Below are 12681 nucleotides of genomic sequence, written 5' to 3'. Positions count from 1 at the left end.
ATTTGTACTGTATTTTATTTTTATTTTTTTGTGACAGATTTCGCCAAAAAGAAATACAACATAGTGGGAGGGAACGTGAGTCATTTTTCCGGGATTGAAACGGGAAGGGATTTTTCCCCCAGTTTTTTTGTGTGATTGGGACGGGATGGGATCTTTTTTCTGAGGGGAGTGGGACGGGAGATTTGAAAATCCACTCCCGTGTCGACCTCTACTTCCCACACCTGCCACAGCAGCCACGAGTCGCATCGGGAGTGACGTCAACTCCCCCTTGGACTGATGTGGCTGCTGTGGCAGGTGTGTGAAGTAGAGGGTGACACGGGAGTGGATTTTCAAATCTCTACCGTTCCACTCCCGCAAAATAAGATCCCATCCCGTCCCAATCAGACAAAAAAACTGGGGGAAAATCCCTTCCCGTTTCAATCCCGGAAGAATGACTCACGTTCCCTCCCACTATGTTGTATTTCTTTTTGGCGGAATCTGTCACAAAAAAATAAAATACAGTACAGATCACAGCATGCCCACTTTAGTTAAATAAAAATTCTAAATGTAGTTTTTTTGTTATTTTATTGAACTGAAAGCCATCTTAATGCACATTGCACACACATTACATTTAATGTAAAACATCCATGCTAACACACACGTTTTCTATTTTATTTATTAATTTTTTTTTTTCATTTGAGCGTAGACATTTCTCTGTCTATAGATTTATTTTTCATACACAGAGTTTCGAAGTTTCTCGCTCAAGTTCACATGACCGAGACGACAGAAACCACATCGATTGCTTTAATTTATTTACAGAAGCACGTTACGTTGTTATTCTGAGTGCACACAAAATGAACGTATACGGCTTCGAAAGATTTATTACTTTTATCTGTATGACCAAAGATTACGGAGTATTTTAAGAGCCAGTGAGAGCACCCGGTGCCTCCATCTGTCCTGCTGTGAGCGCGCTGCTGGTCAGTTTGCGCACACACTTCAATAGCGCACATTTCTGTGGGTTAACATTAGAGTGAGCGGCCATGTAAAGTTGTGACTGCATACATCTTTTAGATGAAAAGCTATATTTGAGGTCTATGAATGATAGCTGGGCTTCTGGATGTCCTGCCCGATGTAGGCTACTGTATTACCACATAGACCAGCCATTAACAATCTGTCCTTAACGCGCAGGTCATTCACTGAACCAGCCACACCAAAGCAGACAGGAAGAGAACATAAAGACACAGGGGAAGTAGAATTGAGTTCAAAGTTAAAATATAAGCCTACAGTTTATAGTTTATTTTAAAGGTAGGCTATATTTGTGTACAAAGTTGGGGATCAAAGTGTTATTACGATTCCCGGTCCCGCCCACTCCCGCTGACATTTTTTTCCTTTGCCGTCCCAATCCCGTGATTAATAGTGTGAAGATCTAGTGTGAGAATGGATAACCAGTGTCAGAAGGCAAATCCCGGACGATCTCAGGTAATTAGCCATAAATATTTTGTTAATGGGTGACAGAAACATTCCCTTTGTGTGTTATGATATTTTCTGCAAGCTCTGTGTAGTCCGACTAGGCCGATATCTAGCTCGTTAACAGGTGTCTTGTTAGTTTGGTTTAGTAAGCAATACTTTATATTTTAGGCACTGTAGGGCTGCACGATAAATTGCACGCGATATTTAATGCGCGTCTTGTCAGTAAAGGCCGGTGTCCTGACATTTCCTACCAGGGTTTACGCACATCAATATCGCGTCCTTTTTTCTCGTGCTAAACAATGATTTTTAATGTTATCTGCATTACTGTAAGGGTAGGTTTGGGGTTGGGGTAGGTGTTAACTTTAATAAAAACACAATTTAATTGGTAGAAAAAAATATTTAATGTTGGTTTCCTGTAGCTGTATCCCTTCTAGCTACAACCACAAATATAACACAGAAAATACTGTATTTGCATTCCGGTTCTGTAATCAGCGGTAATTCTCCATCACCTGCGCGCTTTCACATGGAGCAGCATAACGGCTCTGTGTAGTAAATGCTGCTCCATGAAAGTGCGCAGGTGATGGAGATTTACCGCTGATTACAGAACCGGCTTTACTGACAAGCTGCGCATAAAATATCGCGTGTGATTTATAGTGCAGCCCTACTGCCTAAAATATAAAGTATTGCTCACTAAACCAAAACTAACAAGACACGTGTTAGCGGGCTACATATCGGGTTACACAGAGCTTGCAGAAAATATCATAACACACGAAGGGAATGTTTCTGTCACTCATTAACAAAATATTTATGGCTAATTACCTGAGATCGTCCAGGATTTGCCTGCTGACGCTGGTTATCCAGCTTCACACACCTGCCACAGCAGCCACGAGTCGCATTGGAGTGACGTCAACTCCCCCTTGGACTGATTGGCTAGAGGAGCAGCTGTCAATCTAGAACTTGTGGCCCAATGGTGACGCTGAAGCCCGCCCTGATTTACATGAAACTCTAACTGCAACATTTATAAACGCAAGCGCAGAACGTGGAAACAAGAGCAAAGGGGAAAAGGACCACAAGCACACAAAAAAATAACATATGAGCAGGAAACCTGATTTTGTTTGCGATTTGGAAAATTTTGAATTCATGTTTCAGTTTTGTGCAATATAATTTTAAATGTGTTTACATTTTTGATTCATGCTTATTATTTTTCGATCAATTACCGCGTTGTTTGTTATTTAAAAAAAAAAATGCATTTGTTTTTCAGTTTTGTGCGTTATTATTTTACATGTGTTTTTAAATATTTTATTTATGCTTATTATTTTTCGATCTATGACTGCAATACATTTGGCGGGATTCTGATCCCATAGTATTTTTTTTAATTCTTTTTTTTATTTTTTTTATTTTTGGTTCTATGACTGTGATATTTTTGGCGGCACATCATAGGGAATAATGGGAAAAACTATTGTATTGTTTATATTATATATTAGTATTTCTTACATGTTTCAAAGCCCCTTGCAACGTTGCAACTCTTGTATTGTCTATTCTGAGTTTCCCGCTTGGAAATATGACTCATACAGTCATTCATTGTTTGGAACTCATAATTACAATATTTCTAAGTCTGCTTGAAGGGCACATTATCTCCATCACTAATCAAACAAACCTGTCTGCAATCTTTAAATAATCCTGAAGACTCTACAGGACATTGACCCTCTAGGACTGGAATTGCCCATAAATTTGTGTGCACTGTTTTTTGTACACATAAAATAGAAAAAGAAGAGAAAACAAAGAATGTTAAGCCAAAATGCACATATTTGATATAATTTATTAGACAAAGGGCTGCAGTTAAATCTGAAGCTGTTCATATCAGCCTGCGAACATATGTTGTGTCACCTCGCCAGAAAAAAACAGCCAAACTAGGTCTGCATGCACCGGGACAATGAGGTGGTAAATTGTGTTCCACAATATTGGACTGGAACATATCAGATATTGCCTCTGCACCGGACTGAAACATTATATCTTGTGTGCCCAAACATACAGTGCGACAGCCAGAGTGGTGTTTACTTCTCCTGGATGCTGCTGTGCACAGGATATGGCCATCAAACAGTCACTTCAGTCTCTCTTGCCTGAACATGACCATTAGAGCAGAGAAAAGCTGGAGTGTAAAATCTCTGCGTTGTCTCGTGTAGCGCGTATGTCTATGTGTGTGCACTTAAGAACTGAGGAGGATACTAATATAGATATGGAGTGGATGTGGCTTCCTGTATTGTCATGCTGGTTCATGTCATGCCTCATTACACTGACACTACAGCAGTGGCAAAGGTATCAGCAGTGTGTTCTAAAACACACATCCATGTCCTTGAAAGATTTCCACATTCTGTCATAAAGAACATACACAATGGGTCTCCTTCCCTAACCGTGCGCATGTATTTGCACTTTAACATTTCATGCTGAAGTAGCGATTCATAAATAAGTATATACTGAAATTTATTCTAAATTTAGAACAGAATCTAGAGCCAGATGTGTGCTAGACTACCGGTGGCCTTGGAAACATGGATTTGTTATTTAAATATACTATGAATTTAAACAACTAAATTACTCTACAGTATGTCATGCTTATTTCTGAGTAACAAAAGGCATGTGCATTATAGCTTGGTTTATAATGCATAAAAATTAATTAGTGTTTATTGTGTTTCAATTGCATTTTAAATGAATGTATTTTTAAGCCAGATTAACATTAGAGTGAGTGTAAGAATAAAATTAATGTGCACACATCTGTTTTGTCAGAAAATCTACTTTTGCATATTTTTTTTGTACATATAAGCAAGTCATAAAATGATTAGTAAATGAAACTCACTGTCTCCCGCTATTTGCTTGGATAATTGTTCTCAATTTCTTTTTTTCTCTCTCACATGCACACAGGAGCACAAACATAAAGGTACAGAAGAAATTAAAACAAAGAAAAGGTGTGAAAAGTACTGTACAGACGTTGAAAAAAGGGGGGAGACAGAGGGAGGTTGTGGTTGATGGTGGGTAATGTAGGATTTAATTGTCAAAGTGCACCACCTTCATGCTGTAGTGAGAGTAAAACACTTTGTGCCAGCGGGAGTAAAACCGAAGCTGTCCTCCAGGCCAGAAAGCTCTCACACAGATGGTTGGAAAGAGAGATAGGGTTATCTGTTCCACAAAAACTCCATGATATATATATATATATATATATATATATATATATATATATATATATATATATATATATATATATAGAGAGAGAGAGAGAGAGAGAGAGAGAGAGAGGAGAGAGAGAGAGACAGAGAGAGAGAGAGAGAGAGAGACAGAGAGAGAGAGAAAACTGGGGCTGGAAATAGAAAATTTCAGCAGCCCTTCTGAAAGGCTGACTGAATCATGACAAATTTGTCTCTCTGCAGAATCACCGCTGTATTTTCCTGTTCTCTTCCACCATTAGCCTTTCAAAATGACTGATTCATTCAGGAAGGAAGGAAGAAACAGTTTTTATGAATGGATCAGTGAATCAATGAATCTCCGATTTGTTCAAAAATGCAAATCCATTCAATAAGGAAACTCCGCTGTGTGCTGCTGCAGAGACACTCAACATGGCTTTGTTTTGAACCAATTTTCTTTAGCGAAATTGAGCAAAAAAGACAATATTGTCTCTACAATTTAAATCACTTAATATTTATTTATTGTTCGTTGAATTGTTGCCCTGACACAAAGAAAAGTCTGCCACAGACAATGCTGACCAAACCATTCTGCTCTAAATGAGCGTGTCCTAGGAAGACATGGCAGCATATAATTAGGCCTATATGATTAAACATCTATATTTGTTGCTTCACAGTGACAGTGTTCAGTAACAAATAACCTAAATTCCAAAATAGCAAAATCAGTATTACAGCGATAAGTTATACACAAAGTCAGTGTTTCCCAACCTTTGGAAATTTTAACAAATCTGTGGCACCCTACAAAATTAATTTTGTCACAATACTTTAATATCTAACTTCGATATGATACTTTGAAAAGTATAGATATTCAGTACAGCAGGGAAGAACTGCAGAATATACTGTCATACAGATATTTTTTATATTATAAAAAAAAAAAAAAAAATTGTCCATCAATGAAGGCAGTCGTTAGGCTAATTACTAATGAAGAGACCAATTTACAGCGGGTAAAATAAGTATTGAACACGTCACCATTTTTCTCAGCAAATATATTTCTAAAGGTGCTGCTGACATGAAATTTTTACCAGATGTTGGTAACAACCAAAGTAATCCATCCATACAAAGAAAACAAAGCAAATAGAAATAAATAAATTAAGTAATCTGCAATAAAATGGAATGACACAGGGAAAAAGTACTGAAATACTGAAATTTATTTAACACTTTGTACAAAAGCCTTTGTTGGTAATGACAGCTTCAAGACACCTCCTGTGGAGAAACTATTTGCATGCATTGCTCAGGATTTTGGCCCATTCTTCCACAGTCTTCAAATCTTGAAGGTTTCATGGGCCTCTTCTATGATCTTTAGTTCTTATTTTCTATTGGATTCAAGTCAGGTGATTGGCTGGACCATTCTAGCTGATTTATTTTCATTCTCTGAAACCAACTGAAAGTTTACTTGGCTGTGTTTGGGATCACTGTTTTGCTGAAATGTCCACCCTTGTTTTATCTTCATCATCCTGGTACTGTAGGTGTTGGGACTGAACCATCTTATATTAATTTCCACTGACAAGGGGCAGGATTGCATTTCTAATTACTGATAGATTTCATCTGGTGTCTTGGGTTCCATGCCTTTTTGCACCTCCCTTTCTTCATGTGTTCAATACCCCCTGTCATTCCATTTGATTACACATAACTTAATTTCTGAACTTATTTGTTTTTTTCTCTGTATGTATGGATTACTTGGGTTGTTACCGACATCTGCTGAAAAGTTTAAGTCAATAGCACCTTTAGAAATATATTTACTGAGAAAAATGGTGACATAATTTATTAGGTTCAATAATTATTTTACCAGCTGTATATGACAGATTTTAATGTAGCATTTTATTCATATGTAAACATTGTTTAATTACCATTATACTCTACCATTGATCACTTAGTGTAAAGAGATTTAAGAGATTTATTTAAGAGATTTATTTATTTTTACCAATTATCCAAATAATGTTTAGTCCTAGAAAGCTATTATTATCAGAACACGTGAGCATAAAACAGCGGTTAGCAGATCAATGAATGAGAGGGCAGCGTTACCAGAGTTGCACATATATCACACCATGTTACAGCACAGTAGGGCTATTGCAAACAGTATCAATACTGTACTACATAGATGTTTCCTGTCAGCTCGATTTTTGAGTGGACTTTGCTGTTCCGATGAGCATGAACGGTATATGAGTGGAGCGAGCGGAGCGCACATGCATAGAGCGGGATAATATGCAGAGTGTCACACCATGTGAAAGTGAAACCTGAGCGATGAACTAATTTTCGGCAGCCAGAATTATTGCCGGAATAACACTGGAAACACTGCACTAAGTTACAGACACCTGAAGCAGCTGCTGTAACTTTTCATACTTCCCGTCTATATAGATCCATACATACACACAAAATTACTGACATATTACCAATCCAAAAACATTAACACAAATGCACAGCCAGAATGGTTTCATTAATATCATAATTACCAGAATCACACCATTTAGATTTAAACTGACTCGTATGTTTACCATGATTAATGGCTAGCTGGTGGGAAGTAGTTGTGAGACCCTTATCTAATGGGCAGTGTGTTTTGGTTTAGGCAAAGTGGTTGACTGTATTCGGGCGTTAAACAGATGGCATCGGATTCTGTCTGTCTGGCTGTCTGACTCACTGGCATCTGCTCCAGCTGGCATGGCAACTCACATTGGCACAGACTGGCACCTCTGTGAGATGGCTTTCTCCTCTGAATGGGTAAACAAGCAAAATTCAAGTTCCTACTGCCAGTGCATGCCCAACAGCAAGTAGAAGCTCAGCTTCTCCTTTCGCATGTATCCTTTTGGCCACACCAAAGCTCACACCATCTCTGTTGGTGACAGACTTGATATTTTAAGGTAAAAAGAAACCTGTTGGTTAGACTGGAGACTGCATGGATTGGTTCTTTTTACATTTATAAGATGAATTTCGGCCAACCAACTCTCTTTTTTATCTTAGAGTTCACAGACATAAGTATCACACGTACATGTTTCTACAGGGGTTTCTTGCCGCACAATAAAATTTCTTCCTATTCAAATTACTATTAATTCATCCCAGTGGGCAATAATCATCTTATTAATTAATAATCTAAAATAATTAAGCAAATTAGCAAGATGTCCTTCAGGATAATTAATGCTCAAGTCACTGTGTCACCAGTATTGTCACAGTGGACTCTGGATGCTTAAGAATTCATTCATAATTAATACTCCCTCCCATCAGTTTATTAGGATTTGGTGTTTTTTACGCCAGTTTAAACAGGAAAGACCTCACAAAGCAACCTTAGAATAAACAGGAACACAAGACTGACTGACATTTCTGGGAAATTTAATTTAATTTGCAATTCGCATTTTTGTCAGAAGGACAATTAAATCTACTCAAAATAAGTCGATGGAATGCTGTGCGAGACAGAGATCAGGTCCATATAAATTTCTTCTCTGTGTGGAAAAGAGGAAAATCGCTTCACAGAAACCAAGCCACTAGAGAACTGCAGGATTAATTATCATAGTCTAATGAATCATTTGTATGTGCTGCATGCACTGACAGGTCTTAAGTGACCCAAAGTGTGTTTTATTGATCTCAGACAGGGAGAATAATTTATCAACACATTCCAAACAACATTCCATCACAGAACGCAGTTCATCATAATGCCTCGTGCTTCATTGCATCTTGTGTCAATGCCACATGCACCATTCAGATCCTTGTAATTTTAATCAAAGCATAGGCTCATCAAGGATAGGATTTAATATTTGCCAACAAAAAATTATTTTGCAGGTGACCCATTGTCACAGTCATGGACTTTCTGTTCCTTTTGTGTTTCCCTATTTTGGTCATGTTCCGTTCCTCGTTTTGTTAATTGATTAATCCCCACCTGTTTCCATTCCCCTGATTACTTTTCTTGTTTTTAAAAACCCTGTCTGTTTAGCTCCTCCTTTTCCGCTATTGATGTTAAGTTCTTATGTTTGAAGATTTGTGTTGGCTGTGCCCTTATTCTCCCGTGAGCATTAAAATAACTCTTTGATATATATCTTCTTCCTCGTGCATTTGATTTACACACCCAGCTCGTGTGACACCCATGAAGTGCTTAGTAGCAAAAATCATGGTGTTACATTATTATGCCCATAAGCAAAACCCAAAGTGGCTCTAGAGAGAGTCAGTGTTGTTATCAGCAACCCAAAAATAAATAAAATAATAAAAAAATAATTTTCCTGTAAGTTAAAAAAATAAATAAAATAAAAATAAAAAACTTAAATAAAATATGAATATTAGATAAAAACACGTATCAGAAATGCTGCTTTGGTAACTAACTAGAACAAAAATACAAAAATTACTAAAACTAACACTGAAATGAAAATAAAGCTAACTAGGTATATATTTTTTAAATAATAAAAACTAATACAAATGACAAAAGTACATAAAGTTACTAAAATTTAAACCAAATTTAAAATGAAAATAAATTAAATAAATAAATTAAATAAAAGCTTATTCAAACTCTTTATAAATACTATAATGATATATAAATAATACTAAATTAACACATTGGACAATACACCTTCTGTAGCATTGGATACAAAGTTTATGCTAAATATGGTCTCCTCTTATAATTCAGCATTTTGTTGTTTCTTCCTGATCTGTAACATTACTGTACAAACATAAAAAGAACCTGATTCAGTCTCAGGAGTGACTCTTGATGCCCTGAAGGTTGGCACTGAGTGTGCTAAAATTGTTTTCAGTTTTCATATATAAAATGAAAACAATGATAGTATTCTCTGTAGTGCCTGTTTATGTTTGTGTCTGAGGTTTTATCTGCCAGTCTCTTCCATTTAGTTATGGTTTTATTTCTTACTTGTGCAAAGATTTCCTCATCATTTATGTCCCATAATTCAAACATTGTCTAAATATGTCTAGGCAATCACTCAAGATGCATATGTTCCAGAAATTAGCTAGACTCACCCAAATCACATCCTCTTGTCTATATGGTCTCCAGGTTCGTCCAGAGTCACTGTACTGTAGCTGGTACCGAGTCACCCAGTCAGAGCTGCCCCACCGACCCTGGGTAGCAAAAGATGTGACCTTAAACCTGTCCCGTAGGTCTAGCTGTACCCAAGGTTGTTGGTCGTCTCCATTTGGAGACCATCCCCCACCACCTATGGGGACAGATTAAGAGCCAGTGCCTTAAAAAAGTATAGAGGAATGAAACAGAATTGGGGCGTAATTCTCCCTACAATTCAAGCACTCAATAAGATTTCATACTCTTGTTCATCATGCTGACAGGACTGAAGCTTAGTGGTCAGAGTAAAAGGAAGAATTAAATTTGTTCTAGCAGTTTTGTGGCTCAGCATCTCTCTTTTTGAGATAGAAATCACCAATCCATTCCTAGAGCACAGCAGACAGACCTCAGTGCAATATAATATTACAGTGTTAAAAAAGGCAATTTTTGAAATTACACAGCATATTTCTACACCTGTATTTCTTATTGTATTTTTCAGTTTTTTTAATTACTTTTTGTTTTTTTATTTTTTCTTTTTTTTTTAATTGAGTGAGAGTGAAATTAAGATTAAGATTCTTGTTCTTGGAAATATTTGTCTAACCATTATTTCACCAGAATTCAGCAAACGGTACCTGCAGGAAGGATTATGCTGGCAGACAGGACAATCTATAAATCGAGCAAGCGGTACATTAAAGGAGCTGTGTTTGATTTCTGCAAGTGGCATGATAGCAAAGAAAAGACATATACCTTGGAACAACAATAAAGAACACTGCCTACATTTTTCAAATCCAAAAATTTGTTTTTGGTTACTAAAATAATTTCTGGAGCAAATGGGTATATATTGTCTACAATAATTTCACAATTCAGTGTTTCTGCTACATTCATTCTGCTTTGTTGGGCCGCCACATCATAGTGAGGCCACTGACATCATTCACAATCGAGGAATTAGAGCAGGACTTGAATTTCGGTGCGGGGGGTATAATTCTACTCATTCCCATACTTTCTGCACTTATAATAAGATGACAGATGATAGAATGTATTGTTTGCACGTGCTTTTAAGTCCTGCCAATTTAAACATTCAAGCAACTTTAAGCCATTCAAGGGCAAAAAGAGGGAAAGAGAACTCAATACAGTATTCGCGCACTCTCTTATAGACTGTGCACACAAATAAAGCCACATCTGAAACAGTGCGTGGCTACAGAATTGAGTTATGTTTTGCGCCTTATTGCGCGTAAACGACTAAATACTTACAAAATTACGTCAAAATGTCTTTCTTGGCGAGTATTCATGTAAACACAGTCAGTTTATATTAAACATAGTCGGTATATAGGCTATTATGTGAATGTAAACCGTTTAGAAGCAAAAAGCATGTGTAACAATATGCTGCTGAATGTTTCATTACTGTTTGTTTATACAGTGAAGACTATCAGATTTTATTTGACTGGTAACAGTGTCTTATTATTCTAATTGAATTTATTGATTAGGATTTTGACATAAAATGCATGCATCTAAATAAGCTTATAAAAACTGGTATTATAAAAGTAAAAATATTGACTCATATAGTGAAAAAGTTCATTTCTATAACTGATGTAAACTTACCAATGCACAGAAAATGAAGAACATGAAAAACTTTGGGAGTCAGCTGTCCATGACAGACATAAACCAGTGAAGGTACCAGAAACACATTCTGTGAAATATCGTCTAGCTATCGTTATCGACAAAATTTCAGAAGAGGACATCAAGTGGGGTGGAAAAAGGAAACCCTCAAGGTCAAGTATGACAGGGTTGCCTCGGGGCAAGTCAGAATAAGATGGTCAGATAAAAAAATTCTTCATCAGTGCTGTTCAGTGACTGGGTACATATCATCTGTGAAGATTTTGGCAAAGGGTTAGGGTAAATACTCTGAGCTCATTACATTTCAGTGCAGGCTCAATTGTTTTGTTAAATAATATTAGATAATTATATTTCTGTGCTGGCTCCATTAGGCACAGACATAAATTACCAACTTACAGATCTTGTATTCTAATGAACATTTGGTGTCTGTACATGTTTGGATCAGGCTGGCAGTGACTGGGAACGTGTGTCTCACAGCAAAAGGAAACCTCCTGATGTTACTAAGCAAGAGGCATGATGAGAAAAAGAAATGCCTTGGGGGTGACCGGGACAAGCCGACATATCATATCCCCACTTATTACCGCTGGAAGATACCGTTGATCCAAACAGTTATGAATCCACTACAAAGTTTGGTAGTGTGATCGTTTGCGAGCACCATCAAATATCATAAGGAAGTTCTTGGAGTGTGTTTGGGCCATGAGGTCAAACATCTTACAGTGCACAAAACAAAGCTCTTGGAGGGCCTCAGCATAAGCTGGTATTTATGGCATGTCTATGCTTAACTGCTTAATTGGCTGGGGAGTTTTCTTAAGGGCTTCTACAGAGTGTAATCAGCTGCTGATTGGAAGGTTGCATTAATCAAACTGCTCTCCACCTCCCTGAAGTAAAAACCACAACACGCTTTGCTTGTTTGTTTTTTGGTGATTTATATTGTTCTCTTGTTATACCCTGTGCTTTGCCAAAGCTCGTTGTGGTTTGTATGTTTGTGTTTTAGTGTTTTTTAGTAATTTAGGAGATGAAGTTATACTTGATTCCTGATGGTTTCTGGGGCTGCTGATGTTCAGGAAATATGCATCCACTGGCATTTCTGATTTAAATGGATTCATCCAAAAACAGTGAAAAAAAGGTCATCATTAATTCACCTTCCAAACCTGTTTGGCTTTCTTTATTCTGTGAAACACAAAGGATTTTTTGAAGATTTTTGGTATGGTAACCAAAGGATTTTCGGTGATGATTGACTTCCATTGTATGGATAAAAAAAAAAAAAAAAAAAAAAAAAAAAAAAAAAAAAACAACAATCAACAACAAAAATACAACAACAGACAAATTATTATATTTTATGTTCCACAGTAGAAAAAAAGGTCATACAGGTTCTTAAGGACATGATAGTGAGCAAATAGAACA

The 12681-nt window shown here is 36.9% G+C and overlaps 1 protein-coding gene across 2 annotated transcripts in view; it reads right to left on the bottom strand.

The window, feature by feature from the left end:
• Positions 1-9757, bottom strand: part of cntnap5l (contactin associated protein family member 5 like) — a 46625-nt gene extending 36868 nt beyond the window's left edge. For both annotated transcript variants that reach the window (XR_006161146.1, XM_042766616.1), the window contains exon 1: positions 9627-9757. The gene's annotated coding sequence lies outside the window, so the exon portion shown is untranslated. The remainder of the gene's footprint in view (positions 1-9626) is intronic.
• Positions 9758-12681: the final 2924 nt, after the last annotated feature.

The sequence above is a fragment of the Cyprinus carpio genome, chromosome A11, assembly GCF_018340385.1.
Source record: "Cyprinus carpio isolate SPL01 chromosome A11, ASM1834038v1, whole genome shotgun sequence".
NCBI classification, from domain to species: domain Eukaryota; kingdom Metazoa; phylum Chordata; class Actinopteri; order Cypriniformes; family Cyprinidae; genus Cyprinus; species Cyprinus carpio.
This window is presented reverse-complemented; position numbering and strand designations above follow the sequence as displayed.